This window comes from Thermobia domestica, chromosome 2, assembly GCF_964235325.1.
Source record: "Thermobia domestica chromosome 2, izTheDome1.hap1.1, whole genome shotgun sequence".
Classification (NCBI taxonomy): Eukaryota; Metazoa; Arthropoda; class Insecta; order Zygentoma; family Lepismatidae; genus Thermobia; species Thermobia domestica.
The window spans coordinates 188,210,253-188,228,309 of record NC_137455.1 but is presented as its reverse complement, the minus strand read 5'-3'; the positions used below and the strand labels follow the sequence as shown (position 1 = coordinate 188,228,309).

General features: G+C 34.6%; 1 protein-coding gene across 1 annotated transcript in view; it reads right to left on the bottom strand.

Moving 5' to 3' along the window:
• LOC145679281 (zwei Ig domain protein zig-8-like) overlaps positions 1 to 18,057 on the bottom strand; it is a 957,501-nt gene that overhangs the window by 351,400 nt on the left and 588,044 nt on the right. The window lies entirely within an intron of this gene.

The following is an 18,057-nucleotide window of genomic DNA, read 5'->3' as shown; positions in this document are numbered from 1 at the left end:
AATACATTGGTTCATGTTGTTTACGCCAGATTCAAACTCGCTCATCCACACCCTTCAGTAAAAAGCGGAACTCATTTCTACAAAACAACATTCTTTCATTGATCCAAAGTCCAATGACCTAGCCGTTGCACATTTCAGCCGTGAATGTCGATGCCACTGTATTGTCATAAGTACTTGTGTTGGTCTACGGCTACGATACCCCAGCCGATCAGTCCATTTAATGCTTAAGCAATTACCTATATACATACACAGAGAAAACAACTTTACAAAATAATAATCACGTGTGCTATTTATGGAGTTAAATATCATTTAGATAATAATAATGCTAGTTTTGTTTTTTCTTTTGCTAGGGGGGGGGGTGAGGACCAAAACGTACAATTTCTATTGTAATATCTTCTCATCAAACTATGATATAATTGGAATAAGTGAAACGTGGCTGAAAAGCGACAGCTATGACACAGAACTCTTTGATGACAGATATTCAGTGTTTAGATGTGATAGAAATCTAAAAGAAACAAGGAAACAAAGGGGAGGGGGAGTGTTACTAGCTGTGCTGAAAAAATATAAGATATTTGCTATAGACTGCTCTGAAATAAGTACAGATTGTATATTAACAAAGATTACAACTGATAAAATGACCATATATGTTTGTATTGTATATTTTGTACCTAATTCAAAGATAGAGCAGTATGAAGAGGTTTTTCAAGGTATAGAGTCAAAATGTCAGCCAGGTTGCACTATCCTTTTATTTGGTGATTTTAACTTACCAGAAATCACAGGCACAGATTTTAATTTTCTGAATACCTCAGCCAAATATCAATGCTTACATAATTTTATGCCGCTGTACAATATAGCATATTTTAATAATATTAGGAATAATCTTGGAAAAACTTTAGATTTAGTACTTTCGAACTTAGACAGCGTAACAGTCACTAGGGACATATTTCCTTTAGTTAAGGAGGATGTGTACCACCCAGCATTATCCATAACAGTAAAATTAAGCAAATTATTAGGTATAAACAAAAAAAAGTAATATCAGCACATATAATTTTAGAAAAGCTAATTTTAGGCAACTCTATTCTAAACTTCAAAATATTGACTGGACATTCCTTAGCTGTTATTCTGAGATTGATACGGCTACAGAATCATTTTATAATATAATATGTAATATTTTTGATAAGTGCATTCCTCTCAAAAAAAAGGTAAATAGAAAGTACCCGTTTTCGTTTACTAAGAATATAATTAGGAAAATAAAAAAAGCCCATCACCACAGGGCAATTAAGCACAATAGCAGAAATATAGCTTATCACTTCCTAGAATTTAAGAAGTTACGAAGTGAACTTAAAAAAGAAATTAGAACAGAATATAGTAACTTTGTTGCGAATACAGGAAACACGTTACAAATTGATCCTTCCCAGCTCTGGAATTTTGTTAAAACTAAGACCCAACACCTTAATTGTAACACGCTGACATACAATAGCCAAGAATTAGTTAGTAATTACGAGATTGCAAATTCACTTGCTGCATATTTTCAGTCAGTCTATAATAACGAAGATATCATGGATATCAGTAGTAATAGTAACAGCTCATATGAGACACTGGACAAATTAAGGATTCTAAAAATTGAGATGACTGAAATTAAAAAAGCAATAAGAAAACTGAAGGAGAAAGGAACGATAGGACCTGATGGTATTCCAGATTATATAGTAAAGGGATGTGAAGAACACTTTCTACTTCCTCTCTATATTTTATTCAACCTAATTATTTCTACTTGTTAATTCCCCAGTAAATGGAAAATAACAAAAGTCTGTCCCATTCCTAAATCTAATAATGGTAAAGATATTCAAAATTATAGGCCTGTATCAATATTGAGTACTTTTGCTAAAGTGTTTGAATCTATTCTTTATAAACGGATTGAAAATCATATAAAACTATCAATTTCAGAATACCAGCATGGTTTCGTCCAGGGTAGATCGACAGTCACAAATCTCAGTATTCTTAACAAGTTTGTAGCAAGAACCCTAGATCAAGGTGTTCAAGTAGATATTATCTACAACGATTTTGCGAAAGCATTTGATAGAGTAAATCACAAGGTACTAATAGAGAAACTTCGTGAATTTAATTTCTCGGCAGAGTTAATTGGGCTGTTCGAGTCGTATTTGAGAGACCGAAGGCAGTTCGTTGTATATAAGGGATACAAGTCAACCGAATACTTGCAACTATCTGGTGTTCCACAAGGGTCAAATTTTGGTCCACTACTATTTGTAATATTTATAAATGATCTTCCTAGATGTATAACGTATTCCCACAAACTGTTGTATGCCGATGATCTCAAACTTTTTAGATGTATAAATTCCATAAATGACTGTAATCAACTTCAACAAGACATAAATTCAGTGGTGCAATGGTCAAAGTAATTTATTGAATGTAAATATTAGTAAATGTAAAATTATGAGTATTACAAAACGTAAAAAAACAGTGCAATTTAAATATTCAATTAATGAGACTCAACTACTCGTTGGAAGTACTGTCAATGATTTAGGAGTAATGTATGATACGAAATTTACATTTGAACCTCATATTGATAACATAATAAATGAAGCGAACAGAAATCTTGGGTTTATTCTAAGAATTAGTAGGAAGTAGTAGTTTCGTAAACCTGCCACACTTCATAAATTATATCAAACCTATGTTCGATCCAAACTCGAATACGCGACGCTTGTATGGAACCCAGATACAAAAATTAACTCACTAAAAATAGAAAAAATCCAGTCCAAATTTCTTAGATATCTTGTATATAAGGAAACAAACATTTTCCCAAGAACTGAAAACACTAATTCATTGAATAGGAATTTTGAAACTCTAACCCTCAAACAAAGAAGAACGTTATCTGACATGATATTTTTGTACAAGGTACTTAATAATAAGCTAGACTGCAACGAATTGCTTTCGAGCTTTCAAATAAACGTTCCAGGTAGAAAAACACGTCCAGAAAACTACAACTTATTTTATTGTGCAAAAGCAAGGACTAATATTCTATATAAGTCGCCAACATGGAGGATTAGTGCAACCTACAACAGACTCTTAAAAATGACAAATAATATAGATATTTACGCTGATTGCCTCACAAGGTTTAAAAGGGAAATTGTAAATATATTATTTCATGAAAGATGAACACTATAATTGGGTATAATACCTGTTGTGTTCTGTTTCAATAAATAAATAAATAAATAAATAAATTATGTAATAGTGTAAACAATGAGAACATGTTAGAATCGAAAATATAGAATCTAGTTTACTAAATGTTCCAATTTTGTTTTCAAAGTAAATCCTTACCTTAAATTTCAGATATTCAGTTCCATCAATAAATGCCAAATACCATACGGTTCACGGCAAAATATGTTGATCATCCTACTTCAGCACTGATAATTACAAAACGAAGCCTAATTATTGAGGTTGGATCAAACTTCCCTAGTTTTATTGATATTCGAGAAAAGTGCCTGTGTGGACAGTCGAATACAAGAATGGATTGGGACACGAAAAGCACGTGCATTAGTTACTTCGACGAAGAAGCACTATATGCAAAAAAGAGTTAATAACAGTTTTTTACTCACAACATTGCACATTTTTTTAAAATTAAACATATTGCTCGATTTCTATTAAAGTCCTCTGTAGCAGTGTAATTGTATATTGTTTCATCACTGGGTTATTCTTCACCACCGATGATAACATCGGAATAAAGAATTAAAATGTAAATTAGCAATTATATTGTGAGAGGTTTCAATCATGTACCATTTGAAAGACGTTGCTCATAGATAGTACAGATGTCAGTACTAACTGTAAGCAATCAAAATAGAAAGTGCAGTAAATTATTATATGTAACAGACAGGGATTTTACGATAAATATTAGTGTAGGTTGTTCTTTGTGACCAGTCATGGGCATGATACCTAGATAAGTACGATAAAAAAAAATGCTTAAGCCCCATACTCAAAATCGGTGAAACGTCGAGGTATCCTCTACGGCAGTTAAAGAGCAAAAGCCTCGAGCGGTTTTGTGTCAGTGGTTTCGTCCAATTTGACAGTCCTCGAAGTTTCTCCTCCAGTTTCCTTATGTCCTAACGTAGTCCAGACAAAAGATAGTAGTAACCTCATCAAGCAACATTATAGTGACGCCAAAGATAAAGATATGAGCAGCGGAGATTGTCTTCTCCTGAAGTTGAATAAAGGATCTCTGGGGCCGGAGCTTAGTCCTTACTTCTAAATTGAAAAATTCTTACGAATTTCTTACCTCAGCGTGGTGAAGGAAACCAGGCGTTCTTAAAAGTAGAAAAGACGTTGCAATGTTGTTACAATCTGGTTCTAATTGCTGACAAAGTAAATCAGTGCGTTACGCTAAAATTTCTAAATTGCGGTATCTCTTCCTTGATTCTGGTGAAAGAAAAGTAATGAGCGTGTACACGCGCCGCACCGGTGTCCGTGCTGACACGTAGAGTACCAAGGCGAGCTGGCACACTAAAAACAAATTGAGAACGAGAAAAATTAAAGACATTAAAAGTAAGGGATATTGAAGAATGGTACGAGGCAAAAGTAAAGGTGACCTAGTGAAAGGAATTTGCCGAATACGATTAATTTAACAAACATACAAAACAATTATAAAATGTTTCGTAATGAAGCTTTAGACAACATCGATTGATTTTAAAAATAAATGCTCTTCAGCGAAAAATAATTAGTGAATTGAACAACGGAAGCATCTAGGAACTAACCCGAATCCTTGGGGATACCCATTCGAAATCGTCTATCTTCACAATATGAAATATTAATATACTAATATAGTAATAAGGAAACTAGAAACGTAGAATTTGTATCAAACCAGGGTAGAAAACTTGATTATCAGGGAAGATTTGTCAGGTAATACCGAAAGATTAACACACTTGTTTTAATAATCTCAAGTTAAGAACACACATAACGAGGAAAGATAATTAAAGACTCGCTGTCGCAAACAATGTAAGTGTCAAAAACATAGTTATTGTAATAATAGAGAGAGAGTTGTGCCCAAGCGTCACAAAATAGAAAACATTATTGCTTAGAAATACACCCCAGCATATAACAAAGTGAAGCCATGTATGAAAACTTAACTAAGGCATAAATGTATTTTTAAAACAGGTGAAACAATTGCAAGGTGACGCATTGTTTTCTACAGCGAGTCTTCAATTGTGGTTACGTAACAGCTAAGCGACTTTATGCAGAATTTGCTAACAATAATGTAAAATGTGTTAAATGCACTTTTTCTTTTTGTTTATTTTTGTGTCCTATAAGAAAGTATTTCCTTGTGTTCCTGAGAAATGGCACATACGGTAACTCATCGTTAAATACCATAATTAAAAAATAAATAAGTATATTTATTTATTTATTTATTTATTGGGGCCGCGGTGACTCAGTGGAGAGCGTTCACCTCTGGTACTTGGGGTCCCGAGTTCGATCCCAGCCCCTGCCAAGTGAACTTTGTGGTGGACAAACACTGTGTGCGTGGGTTTTCTCGGAGTACTCCCACTTTCTTCATTCCACAATTTCATCCATTACTCATCATCACCGTCTTCTTTAACCTAACTGGCATAATCATGGGACGTAAAACTCAAAGATTTCATTTCATTTTTATTAATTTATTTTCCACAGTTTCACTGAGGTTCCATGTATATGTTTTCGAGAGCGGTAAACGTGGCTATGATAGCTAAATTAAAGTAGTAGTTAACAAACTAATATTAACATCAAATAGCTCTCCTATATGTTTCTCTGTTGGTTAAAATGATCAACGTTATTGCTCCCTAATGTTCCTTAACATGGACATCGTTATCATCTGTATTTATTACTATGAATATTACATCTCCAAATCATACTACAAATAATAGAAAAAATGTATTGTCCATCATAATTCTACAAAGTATCACAAATATTCTATTGTCGTAATGATTTTTTTCATCACATTTACTAGAAATCATATTTTGTAGTCTAGTGGCAAGCACGCTAGCCTTTGATGCACGAAATCAAGGGGTGGATACTTGAGGTATTTTCTTGTCGAGGTGGAGGAGGTAATTAAAGAATGTTGAAGATATTGAATCCATTTAATGGGATTTTAGAAATGTCAAAATGAAACCTTTGATTTAACGTCCCAAGGTTAAGCCCTTTAAACTAAAAAATACGCGTAATTAATGAATATGAATCAAACTGAAAGAATTTATAGGATGAAAATTTGGTAGGAAACGGGAGAAAATCCACAGATAATAAATTGTGCATCACCATCTCATATAGCGTTGAATCGTACAGCAACCCTTACACAAGAGGTGAATATTTCGCCGCTCAGATGATTCCATATATGTAATGAATATAGTCTTCTAATATGAGTTTCTCATTAAAAACATATAATGACAATTCTGGCACATGAAACCGTATGTGACACAATCAGTATATATTATTAGCTTTTATTAACATTAATATGACGATTAAGCTAATCTGAAATTTATACATTATTTTCTTAGAACAAAGTTTTACAAATAAGCCTTAATATCCAAAGATAATAGATGAAAACTGCAAGTAAAATTACTCGTAATAAAATGCGAAGAATCACTGAAACCAAAAAGAATCGAGAACACAATTTTGTTCACCATGAAGAAATCATGTTACATTTCTAATTAGCGCACTATTAAATGTTTATATTATTCCCAGTACTATCTTTTATTGAATAATTATTTATTTTGGGTCAGCAATCTGTTGATGAATTTGGCACATCATTACATTAATCAAATATAAATAAAATAAAGAGTTTGTTTGTCTGTCTGTCTGTGTGCAGCCTGGGGACCAGACGAGTGGACCGAGAGTTCCCAAAATTTGAATCACAGGTACCTTGGTCCAGGCCCCAGACTAAGCCGAAGCTTTTTTTTTTTTTTTTTTTTTAAATTTCGAACTAGGGGTTTCGGGTGGAGCGTTTACCGGGACACGTAAAAGTAGTAGAAAATGACCGATATTAGTGTCGAATTCAGTTTTCGCGGTTGCTGAGATCAATGGTGAATCTCCGATCGATTTAACTTCAAAATTCATCCCATTCGGCTGCGGGCCGGGATCACCGGGGGGATGCCGAGACGTAAAAATAATCTAAAATGACCGATATTACTGCCAAATGCAGAGTTTTTGCAGTCGCTGAGGTGGATGGTGATACCCCCACATGCGTTGACTTCCAAATACAGTCCCCACGCGAAGAATGGGTATTTCAACTAATATTAAATAACATGTAATTTTTCATCATATTAAGTATCAGAACTTTTAATTAATTGTCCTCGAAAACTGTAAATTTGTAGTTGTATTTTTATTTACGTTCTTGAAGCATCATAAAACTAACCTTTAAACTCAATAATCAAATATTAGAAAATATTTCCACGTTCTTAATAAACAAGCAAAGAACATAAAGACGCAAATAAATATAGAAATTAAATTGTCCATGGGGCCGCGGTGTCTCAGTGGTAGAGCGTTCACCTTTGGTTCTTGGGACCCCTGCTTCGATCCCAGCTCGCGCCAAGTGAACCTTGTGGTAGACAAACACCGAGTGCATGGGTTTTCTCGTAGTTCTCCCGTTTCCTTCCACGTTCTTCATTTCCCGATTACATTCATTTCTCATCATCACCATCTCCTTTAGCCTAGCCGGCATAATCGTGGAACGTAAAACTCAAAGATTTCTTTCATTAAATTGCCTTATGTAAACTGTGAGATTCACGTACATATATTTTTCTCTCATAGATTAATTCCACTGGAAACTTTCCTCATGGTGACCGATCAGAGAATAGTTTTTGTTCGCGGATACCCATCCAAAATATTACTTTTCTTATAAAAGGGAAAGAATTTCCTTTTTTCACGTATTTTTTCTAATCTTTTTTTTTCTAGTAAAGGTCGAAGGTGGAGGCTAGCTAACGTAATATCGAACACTCGTAACGGAATTATTTTTTTCTTGTATCTTCCATAGTTCATCCAGTCCCTGTTTTCATATAAGAAGGTCTACCACAGTCGATAAAGGAGGGTAGAAAAGATTCCAAACATCAGTTTCTCATCTTACGAAGCCAAAAATTGATTTAGTTTCAAACTGCCCCTTTTTATCTATTTTTTTCTACTTCTGTGAGTTTTACTTTCCACCCTTCTTTTTTTTTTTTAAAAAAACAGAAGCCTATAAAGGAAGGTGATATGGGAATACTGGGTTCTCGAAAATATTATTGAGAAAACGAAAAGGTAATATTTCTTTGATAAAAAAAGAATATGTTTACAACTTTGCCATGCCTTTTCTTATATTACTGATAGCGACTTTTGCAAAACTTTATCGCAGAATATATTTAGACAGGAGAAATAATAATTACTATGGTTTACATTTTACAATAAGATGTTTCGTAAATAATGTGAACACAATACCAAGATATACTAATACACATTAATATGATATTTGTTTCATTATAATTGCTACTAAAGAGATGTGATTTCCATCAATTGCGGAAATGATTATTTTTGCACCATGCTTATCATCTATTCAATTTTATCTTAATGAAAGTTGGAAATTGCATGAGAATCGTCTTTAGAGTTTACTTATCAATATATAGACCTAATTTCCAATTCATGTTTCCTTATTATGTTTACGTTGTTCATAAATTCCTTGTTTTCTTTTAATAATAAATAACTAGTAGAGTGTGTAAACAAGTGTTGAGAGCTAGAAACATTCGATAAGCACCATATATAACGAAATGATGTACGTTTTTTTAATCTTTATACGGCGCTACAATCTTCCACCTTTCTTTCTCTTTTTTTCCTTTCTAACTATTTATGTTTTGTTACTTCTATAATAGCATTTAAAATGTAGTTTGTGCAGCTGATAGTGAAAAGTGCGTGTTATTTCACCCAAACCTAGTCAACAAAACAGTGCAAAGAATAATAATAAATACAACTTTCGGAGTATAATCGAGAGACACTTAATGTTAACACTATATTTAAAAATGTTGGTGTAACAATTTCTGAAAAGTTGGCACTTTATCTATTGTCTTTCCACGATGGCATTTCATTGCTGTGCAAGAATATTGTAGATATAGACCACAAAAATCATCGCATCATTATCAAAGTGGGTATACAAGATCTACATAGGGCTAAAAATTCAACATAAACACCTCCTCTTATATATGCATATTAAATACAAATTTTACAACCAATTGACTCTAACAATCATCCTCTTTCTGCTCATTTATGAGTTACATTATGTAACGAATTGATGAAAACATAACTCTGAGTTGTGTGTGTTTAGCTTACGAAGCAACCTTCTAGGTATTGAGGACGTTAAATACTTACAACACAAGAGTATGAAAACTCGCGTGTTGTATTCCGGTGGAAAGTGATAGCTTGAAAAACTGTAATGCTTTCTAATGCGTTAGAACTATCAACCCTCTCTACTTTAAAAAATCCGCAACTTTAGCAAACATGTCCCTGGATATTACTGAGGTGCATTTTACAATTACACGTATATTCATGTCCAAAATGATTGTCGCATATCTATAACTGTTTTCTTGTAAGAATATAATTTGATAATGATTTTGCAGGGTACTTTTAAGACTGATACTGTGTGTATAATCGGGAACTGTAAGTAAATTTCATAGGAAACGAACTATAAATACGAAAGTTAGAATGAATAAAACAAAATGTTGCTAAATGAATAAGGAAGCTTTATTTTCGTTTTATTGTTCTTATTTACTGCTCTTTTGACATTAAATTTGTCACATACATGTCTTTGTTGATTATACACATACTAACATTATAAGAAATACCGGGCGAATTCGTTATCAAATTATATTCCTACAACAACATATTTATAGATATGCGACAATAATTTTGGACATGAGTGTACATGTGGATTCGAGGTGGAGCAGTCTTTGTGTGGTCACCTTGGACTTCCTTGTAGATACACTCCGCTGAGTAGATCCAGCTCATGCCTAGTACGCTTTGTGGTAAACAAACACCGTGTGTGTCAATTTTCTTGGGTCTATGCAGTTTCTTGTCACTTTTTCATTCCAACATTTTTAATCATTAGCCTCGGAGCATAATTCCGGTACTTTCAACACACCCACAGACATACTATCTTACTCCTTAATATATATACGCATAAGTGAACAGTTAGCGCTCTCGCCTCGTAACCAGAAGTTTTCCTACTCGGGGTTAGACATACTGACAAACCTTTCCGACATTTTCCCCTGCCTTACAAAGACATTAATTGTAGGGTACACTATTTTTTAAAAATAATAAAGAAGGAATATACAATAACCTACAGTAATATATTGAACTAAAGTTCAGTCAACAACCAGTGGAAATCTAAAAATGTTGTAACATAACAAAATTTCATCCATTAGTAGGTTGAGAGTTAAAAAATAAAGAAGCAAAAATACCCAACGGATTAGGATTTTAGGATTTAGATTTCTGGGTTTTCGGCATCTAAGACCATTTAGCCCTTCACGTTTTGCTTGATGACGTCCCTCGACGAGTACACAATCCGAAGAAAGGAAAGGAAGAACGGATGGGGGAAGGAAGGAAGCGGCCTGGGACCTATAAGTTAGGTACCACCCTGGCATTTTCCTGGTGTGAATGAGGAAAACCTCATTTAGGGTGGTTGGCCTGAAAAAGCGTTTTTACACTTTTTCGGCCGAGTGCCCCCACCGTGAAATACTCAACGGAAATTGGATATTCAAATGTATTCCATTTTGTATTTGATGATAAATATATATTTGCAGAGAAATCAGAACCTCCAGATTATACAGATAGAAGCTTTGATCTACATCCCAAATTTCTTCCTATCTTAACTACGTATTAACTAAGCGTGTTTCCAGTATATAAAGGTTTTAAAGTTTCATACGATACTTTCTAATAAATATATTTGTTCAAATTAAATTTCTATGAAAATAGAAATAAATAATAGCAGAAAAGTAAACTTATTGAGATATTTCCAGAATTGGCTGGAGAGAAATGCGACTCATCCAAGGTACTCGTTTCTTTTAATTTATGGATTATTTCACACTCGTATACTGCTGTGTTTTAAGAAAGATGAAGTAGAATCATTTACTTAATGTAAATATCATTATGTAAATAAAAAATTGTTATAGAGGTATATATTTTTTGAACAACTTTTCATTACTTTATGGGTGTCTTTATGCTGTGTTTTCCATAGGACGAGATCGGAATCCGAGCAGCTTACTGTATACAAAATTTTAAAATATTTAACATGACATGAGGTTATAGTAATTGATTTTCTTTATATATTATCAAATAACAATGAACATTTGATATTAAATATCTAATGTATATTAAATATTTGCAACTTTTTTATACTAAAATTTATCTCTTAACGGGAAAGCTATTATTGTGGCCCGTTCGCAGTTGTTTACGGAGTTAAGCAAAAATGAAATGAAATCTTTGAGTTTTACGTCCCACGGTTATGCCGGTTAGGCTAATGGAGACGGTGATGATGAGTGATGAATGAAATGGTGGATGAAGAAAGTGGGAGGAAATGGGAGAACCCCGAGAAAACCCACACACACGGTGTTTGTCCACCACAAAGTTCACTTGGCGGGGACTGGGGTTAAAGCAAGTTGACACTCTACATATCCATATCATGGACCATTGTATAGCTTTTTTTGCCCTTTGTTTGGCATCGGGTGATCTGTACTCTGTATCCTCTCTATTTATAGGAGCTTGGAATGAATAAAAAGATACTGCTAGCATTTCCGTGTCAAAGATTAGAACATACTATAATCCAGTGTAGCGAATTATTGACGATGTACAAGACGTGCTATAATTTTATTTATTTATTTACTTATTATCCTGAGTTGTTATTTGTACAATAGATATCAATAGAATATAAATACCATGATAAATATGCAAACGGAATTTGTTATAGGTTTAAAGCTGACGACACTAGGTTAATTTATTATGGAAGAGGTAGAGGAAGAGATCAAAGGTGACGCAAATAATCTTGTTGAAGTTAAACTAATATTATGTAACAGCACAAGGGATACTTCTCAATTTCAAAATTCTTGAATCTAACATAGAAGTAAACAGTAAGAGGTTCATAATCCTCCTGTGCCCTTCAAGGCACAAAATATCAAGTGTTAGTTGATGGATCACCTTCATTGATGCCCTGAATGGAAATGGTCAAATATTTGTTAATGGCGATTAACCGTCTAGTTGATCCCAAGATAAGGACAATAAAAGAATCCGTTCTCTATTCATTCCTATGGGAGTTATTATGGATTTCACTGTTTTTTAATAGATTACCTGCAATGTTGTTGAAATCACGGGTTAATATAATGCTCAGGATGTGAAATACTAATCTCTTTATGCAATACAACGTTAGAATGAAACTAAATGAAATTCAGCCAAAATCTTTCACGCAGCATACACTGTGGCTCTGCTACTTGTTCTCTCTCCAAAAGCATTAATGTTTATCTGTAACCAAATGAACTATATAGTCAAACGTTGGACTAGCAATGTAAAACAAATGTTAAAATCCATTAGCGCACATGCAGGTGTAGCTTGGGATTTTAACTAATTGCTGAATATGAGGATAATATTCTTTTGTTATTCCTTTTTGTAGCAGCGTGATCACCACACATTAACATAACGATCACATAGGGCATACGACGAGTACCGCATGGACATGTCAGAGAATAAACAGAAACAATTGTTGTCCATCTGGTTACAATAGAATTTTATGAAGGTTCGTATGTGATTATGGAACTCAAACACAACGATTTCTAATAAGCGAACTGCAGTTTTGTTTTCCCAGATTCTATAGTATGCACAAAGAGACAAGTCTATCGATCCCTACTTCATTTCAATTAATATTTATTGCTGTAAAGGTCATGTGGATCTTCTTCATATGTACTTCACACGAGATATATGATTAATATGAAATTTGTAAGAACATTTTGCCTTATGTTTAGATGAGTAAACTGGGGAAGATTATTATTTACATCAATTGAAAGAAAATAGGTATACTAACCATGGATCGAAATACCTCCTTTCAGGTCTATAGCCCGCCGAAAATACAAAACTTAAATCGCCCTAGCTTGAACATATAAGAACTAATATGCAGTATATTTAAAGATCCATGTGACACATAAAATAACACATTTTCGCATAATGATTCACATGATTAATTGTGATTACTTGATAGCATAATGGTTGGGATGATGTAATTATTTAACTAAGTTGATGGAACTCACATCTAACTCGCTAATTATCTTGTCACGTGAGAGAGAACGGGGATTTTAATCACAACTATTAAAGTTTAATGATAACACTCATTGCTAGTCTATCATTTTATTTACAATCAAGAGAAGTTATCAGATCGAGCTTAATTGGTCCTTACAACTTGATCAAAGTTTACATTAATGCGCGACCTGAATGTCGGCATGAAATTGGAGCCAATTATCTCATATAAATACTTATAAACCAAATCGAAATATCATTGCTTGACTCTGTCCATTTCCAATGAAAGGTTATTAAATTAAATAATCTGAATTAAATGAAATGATCATGAGTCTACAAATGCCAATATAGATACAAACATAAATACAAGTCCTGGCACAAAGGCCTAAGGTGCTTGAGGAATATAATCTGGACTAATGCTACCTCCGGTTATAATTCTATGCATGTCAGAAAACAATAAAGACTAATTCCAACTTACATGTTTAGTCTCCAATATTACATCCAACAATAGAGTAACAAGCCGTACAAAGTTATACGCGACTAACGATTTCGGAGAACGCGACTCGTATAGTCTCGTCGTTTTAGTGCAACTTGCCTCTGGTAGATTTTACCAGAGTTTTTATACACGATTTGTTTTTCACTTTTCATCTTTCTGTTCTCTATTTCTGGACTATCTTAACCACAAAAGGGTTGTTTTCTGTGGCGTCAGTACAGAAGTCCTTGTCTACCTTCACAAATATTTTGTCACAGGTATACATTTCTATTTTACAAATAGTTCCTGTTTTTCCTTTCACTTCACCTTGTTTGTTTCTAAAAGTGAATTGTTTCTGTGAATTCGCTTTCTAGACACCTTTTGAAATTAATCGTTTAATACAACACTAAAATTTTCGATCTAGTCTCTATATTCACGTAACACTCCTCCACTTAAAAACATAATACTGAGTGATCCTGAAATGGACACCAATAATTGATTTAGGTCTAGTCCTTGTTGAACACCCTGTATAAGGTTTACACTGGTAAGTGAATTTAAACATTAATATACAGTTCAAGTGAAGTACAAATTGTTTGAAAAAAAAACTTATAAAAGAGGGGATCGAAGACAGATCGTCAGAGCATATGGATAAGATGCCAGACAGAGAACACAAAAGAATGCAAGTGAAAGACTGTGTGTATGTAATGGTACGAAATAAAACAACACACAAAATTACACAAATCGTAAAATAGACCAATGGTATGGAAGATTTAGGTTACCCAACCACATAGTCTACAATGTAACATATGAAGTATTGAAACAACAACGTCACATAATTCTTAACATTAGTTGAAGCTTGGAAACACTTTTGTAAACGTTAAATCTGTTGGAATTTGAATGTATATTATAACAATTCTTTATGAACCAAGAGGCAAACATCAGTATTCCATGTGTATTTTAGCATGATATAACATATATACATCGATACCTAAATGAAAAATAATACTTAAAACTACGAAATTAAATATACAAATAATACATAATCTATATATGAAATATATTGTTGGAAATGAATTCCTTATTGTTTCTATTTCGCACCAACCATTGCTCCAGTAAGTGAGATGCTCTAGGCGTCTACTATTCTCTCCAATGCACATTCGCCATCACAGAAATAGTTAAAAGGTGATTAGCTGTTTTGGACTATGAGAGGTTAATCGTTATAACAATGCAAGGTAGGATCAAGATACCAATATATGAATCTCCATATCAACAAATGATAGACTTTTTTTATTTTCCCAACACCAAAATATATATACATAGGTAATCATATTCGTGAAGTAGAACGATGATAATATGGGCTGGTCAGGGGAGCATTCATGGAATCAGGGGACGCAGGTGTGGACGGGGATGCTTCTGATGGACTTAGTAAAGACGACATAAGCACCGCAGTTTCACTAGTTACGGGATTCGTCCGTCTATGGGGACTATTCCTGTCTTGGGATGTGATATTGGAATTATAGAATCGTGATCGCGGCCGTCGGCGGGCATATTCGTAAATACAAATACAAGCAATTAAGGCGGCAATAATGGACAAAGTACCAAGGCTTGCACATGTAATTACAAATGTGTTCATATCAATAAGTTGTGCTGCCTGTACCACTGGAAGCCACAGGATCCATAAGGAATACCTGGAAAGGAAATGTATCTATGATATAGGAGTTTACGGGGTGTTTTTTTTAGGATGAAGATACAAAAAAAACTCTACATGATAGTAGTATAGGTAGTGTGCAAAGAAAATAATTTTTATATTATATTTCATTGCCGAGTTTCTTTCCCTATGTCTAAATACAGATAACTAATGTTGACAATTTCCTTATACTCGAGAGAAATTTGTAACTGTTAAAGGTAATATTTAGCTCTTTCCACACAGTAATTGCTGAGGCAAGGTCAACTGCACATAGTTTCATCAGTGACGTCACAGGGTTGCCACCTGGGTAAACCCGGAAATGAAACGTGGAAACTAATTGCGTGTATGCAAAAGTAATGGGGGAAGGGGCTAGTGACATCACAGGGGGTGAGAAACCCTGTCATGGAAATTCCAAGCTGATGCATAATTGAAATCCAGAGTGTTAGTGTGGCAGTTTTAAACTGACAACAGGTGTAGTAACCATGAACAGCAACGCGATCGTATCGTATATAATATTTGCTTACGGGCACCAAGAGCGCGCGTGATTTATTGGCGTGTTAATATTTTTAAGCAGTTACTGGTGAGTATATATCTATGTGACTTATTTTTCTAGCCTAAACCTAGAGTATATATCAAGTAGGGATTCTTACCAGGAAGGAAATGCATTCGAAAGTGTCTCTTTAAAAAAATTAAGAATACCACAAATAAGGGTGGGTGTGGGTTAGAGGGCCTAATCACGACCTATGTCGTGTTTTCTGTGTGTGTTACACAATTGTGTCGTTAACTGACTTCGGCCTATGTCGAAGCATTCAGCACGAAGCTGCTTCCTACTCCTTCATCTTTACCACCGAAATGCATTTTCTGCTTAATAAGATTATCAGTACATATTTGCACAGAAATCTATAAGTAATATGTTTAAAATATTGGATTACATTAATCATTGCTCATTTATGTATGCTTATTACTGCAGTGTTTAGAGGTGAACAAATCGTATTTTTCAAATGCAAAAGAATTTTAAGCTCCGAATGGGGGAAATCTCCGAATGGGGGAAACGCGGGTTAAGTCCCCTCTGTGACCGGACATGAAAATCCGTAGTTCACAGGATTTTATTTGCATTGGTTTATATTGTAGGCGGCATAGGTAACCAACAGTACAGAACATAATGTCCACATTTTTTTTCGTCCAGTGATATGTTGTATGTACAAGTGTGGGAATATTATGAGATGAGTGTGTGAGGGTACTAGCCCAATATGTGTTGCTCTATTTAATATCATAATATTTCCGTAATTTAAAAAAAGAAAGAACACATATGGTCAATGCATCTATGAGAAAACATCTTATTGGGGGGGCGCCCGTAACTAGTGCGGGGGCCTAGTCCAATGCGTCACGTTAAATATGCAAAGCTAATAACGTTAGCCATTTCCGGGGGATCATTCTAGCTCTAGGGGGTGGGCAATGCCTCCCTCAGTCATGTAGAGAATATACACTGCTTACGGTCGAGAGAAAAAAAAACGTGTAGGATGACTTGTTCAATGAATGAGTATACATTTGTGCGTATGCCGTAAACAATGCTACGCAGCCTGCTAACAAGTGAAGGTGCATTCCCAAGTAATATGATGGGAGCGCATAACATATTATGTAAGCTAGAAATAGCAGTAGTGAAAGTTGGAATCCATATCTGAGTCTCCTACAGTAACTGTAATAACAGAGGGGAAAGTGAGTGCAACAGCATCGAGTAGAGAATTGCTTTTTTTAAAAAAAACTACTCTTTTCTTGCTAAAGCTACTGGAAAGAAAAAAAATAACTGAAACCGATTGTGAGAACGTGAAATAGAATTGGGAGTTCAGACATGAAGGTTTCAATTATACAATACACTCATATACATGATATTCCACACTTGTACGTCATTAATCTGACTGTAAATATTGCCTGTATTTGGTTACAAACTCGGGACTAGGTCCATCTTCTGGAATATAGAGTTTGAGGCGCGCTTTGGTGATCGGAACCTGTTTGTCATTAATAGTAACTAGATATGAGTTACCATCAAGTTTACTATGGATTTCGTAAGGGCCGTCATAGAGTTGTTGAAAGCTCTTACAATCTCCAGGTTTTGTGTATAAACGTTTGACAACAACCTGCTGACCGGGTAAGAATTCCGTCGGCGTTTTTCGCGAGTGTATCTTTTCTTGGCGACGCTCGAAAATCTGATTCCGTCTATGTAAAACGTAATCACGCATTTCCCTTGCTTGTGTGAGCCGTACATGATTGTCGAGGTTATCCTCCGGGGCATTCAATACACGATCTATGGCAAATACAGGTTGAATACCATACAAAATAGAGAATGGACTCACTCCAAGCTCTGTAATCGGAGTCTTATTCACAGATGCCGTTGCAATGTGAAGAAACTCAGGCCAGCGTGAATGCTGATCCTTCGTGAGAAAGCGGAGCGCATTTTGTATATCGCCAATTCGACTTTCGGCGTGACCTAGTGTCTGATGATGGGCGGGAAGGGCGTACTTTACTTCTACTCCCATACTCTCTAAGAATTTCTTGGTTTTTATGGAGGTGTGGCTGGTTTGACGGTCTAAATATAAGGTAGATGGGCACGAGAAGGGAATCACAATGT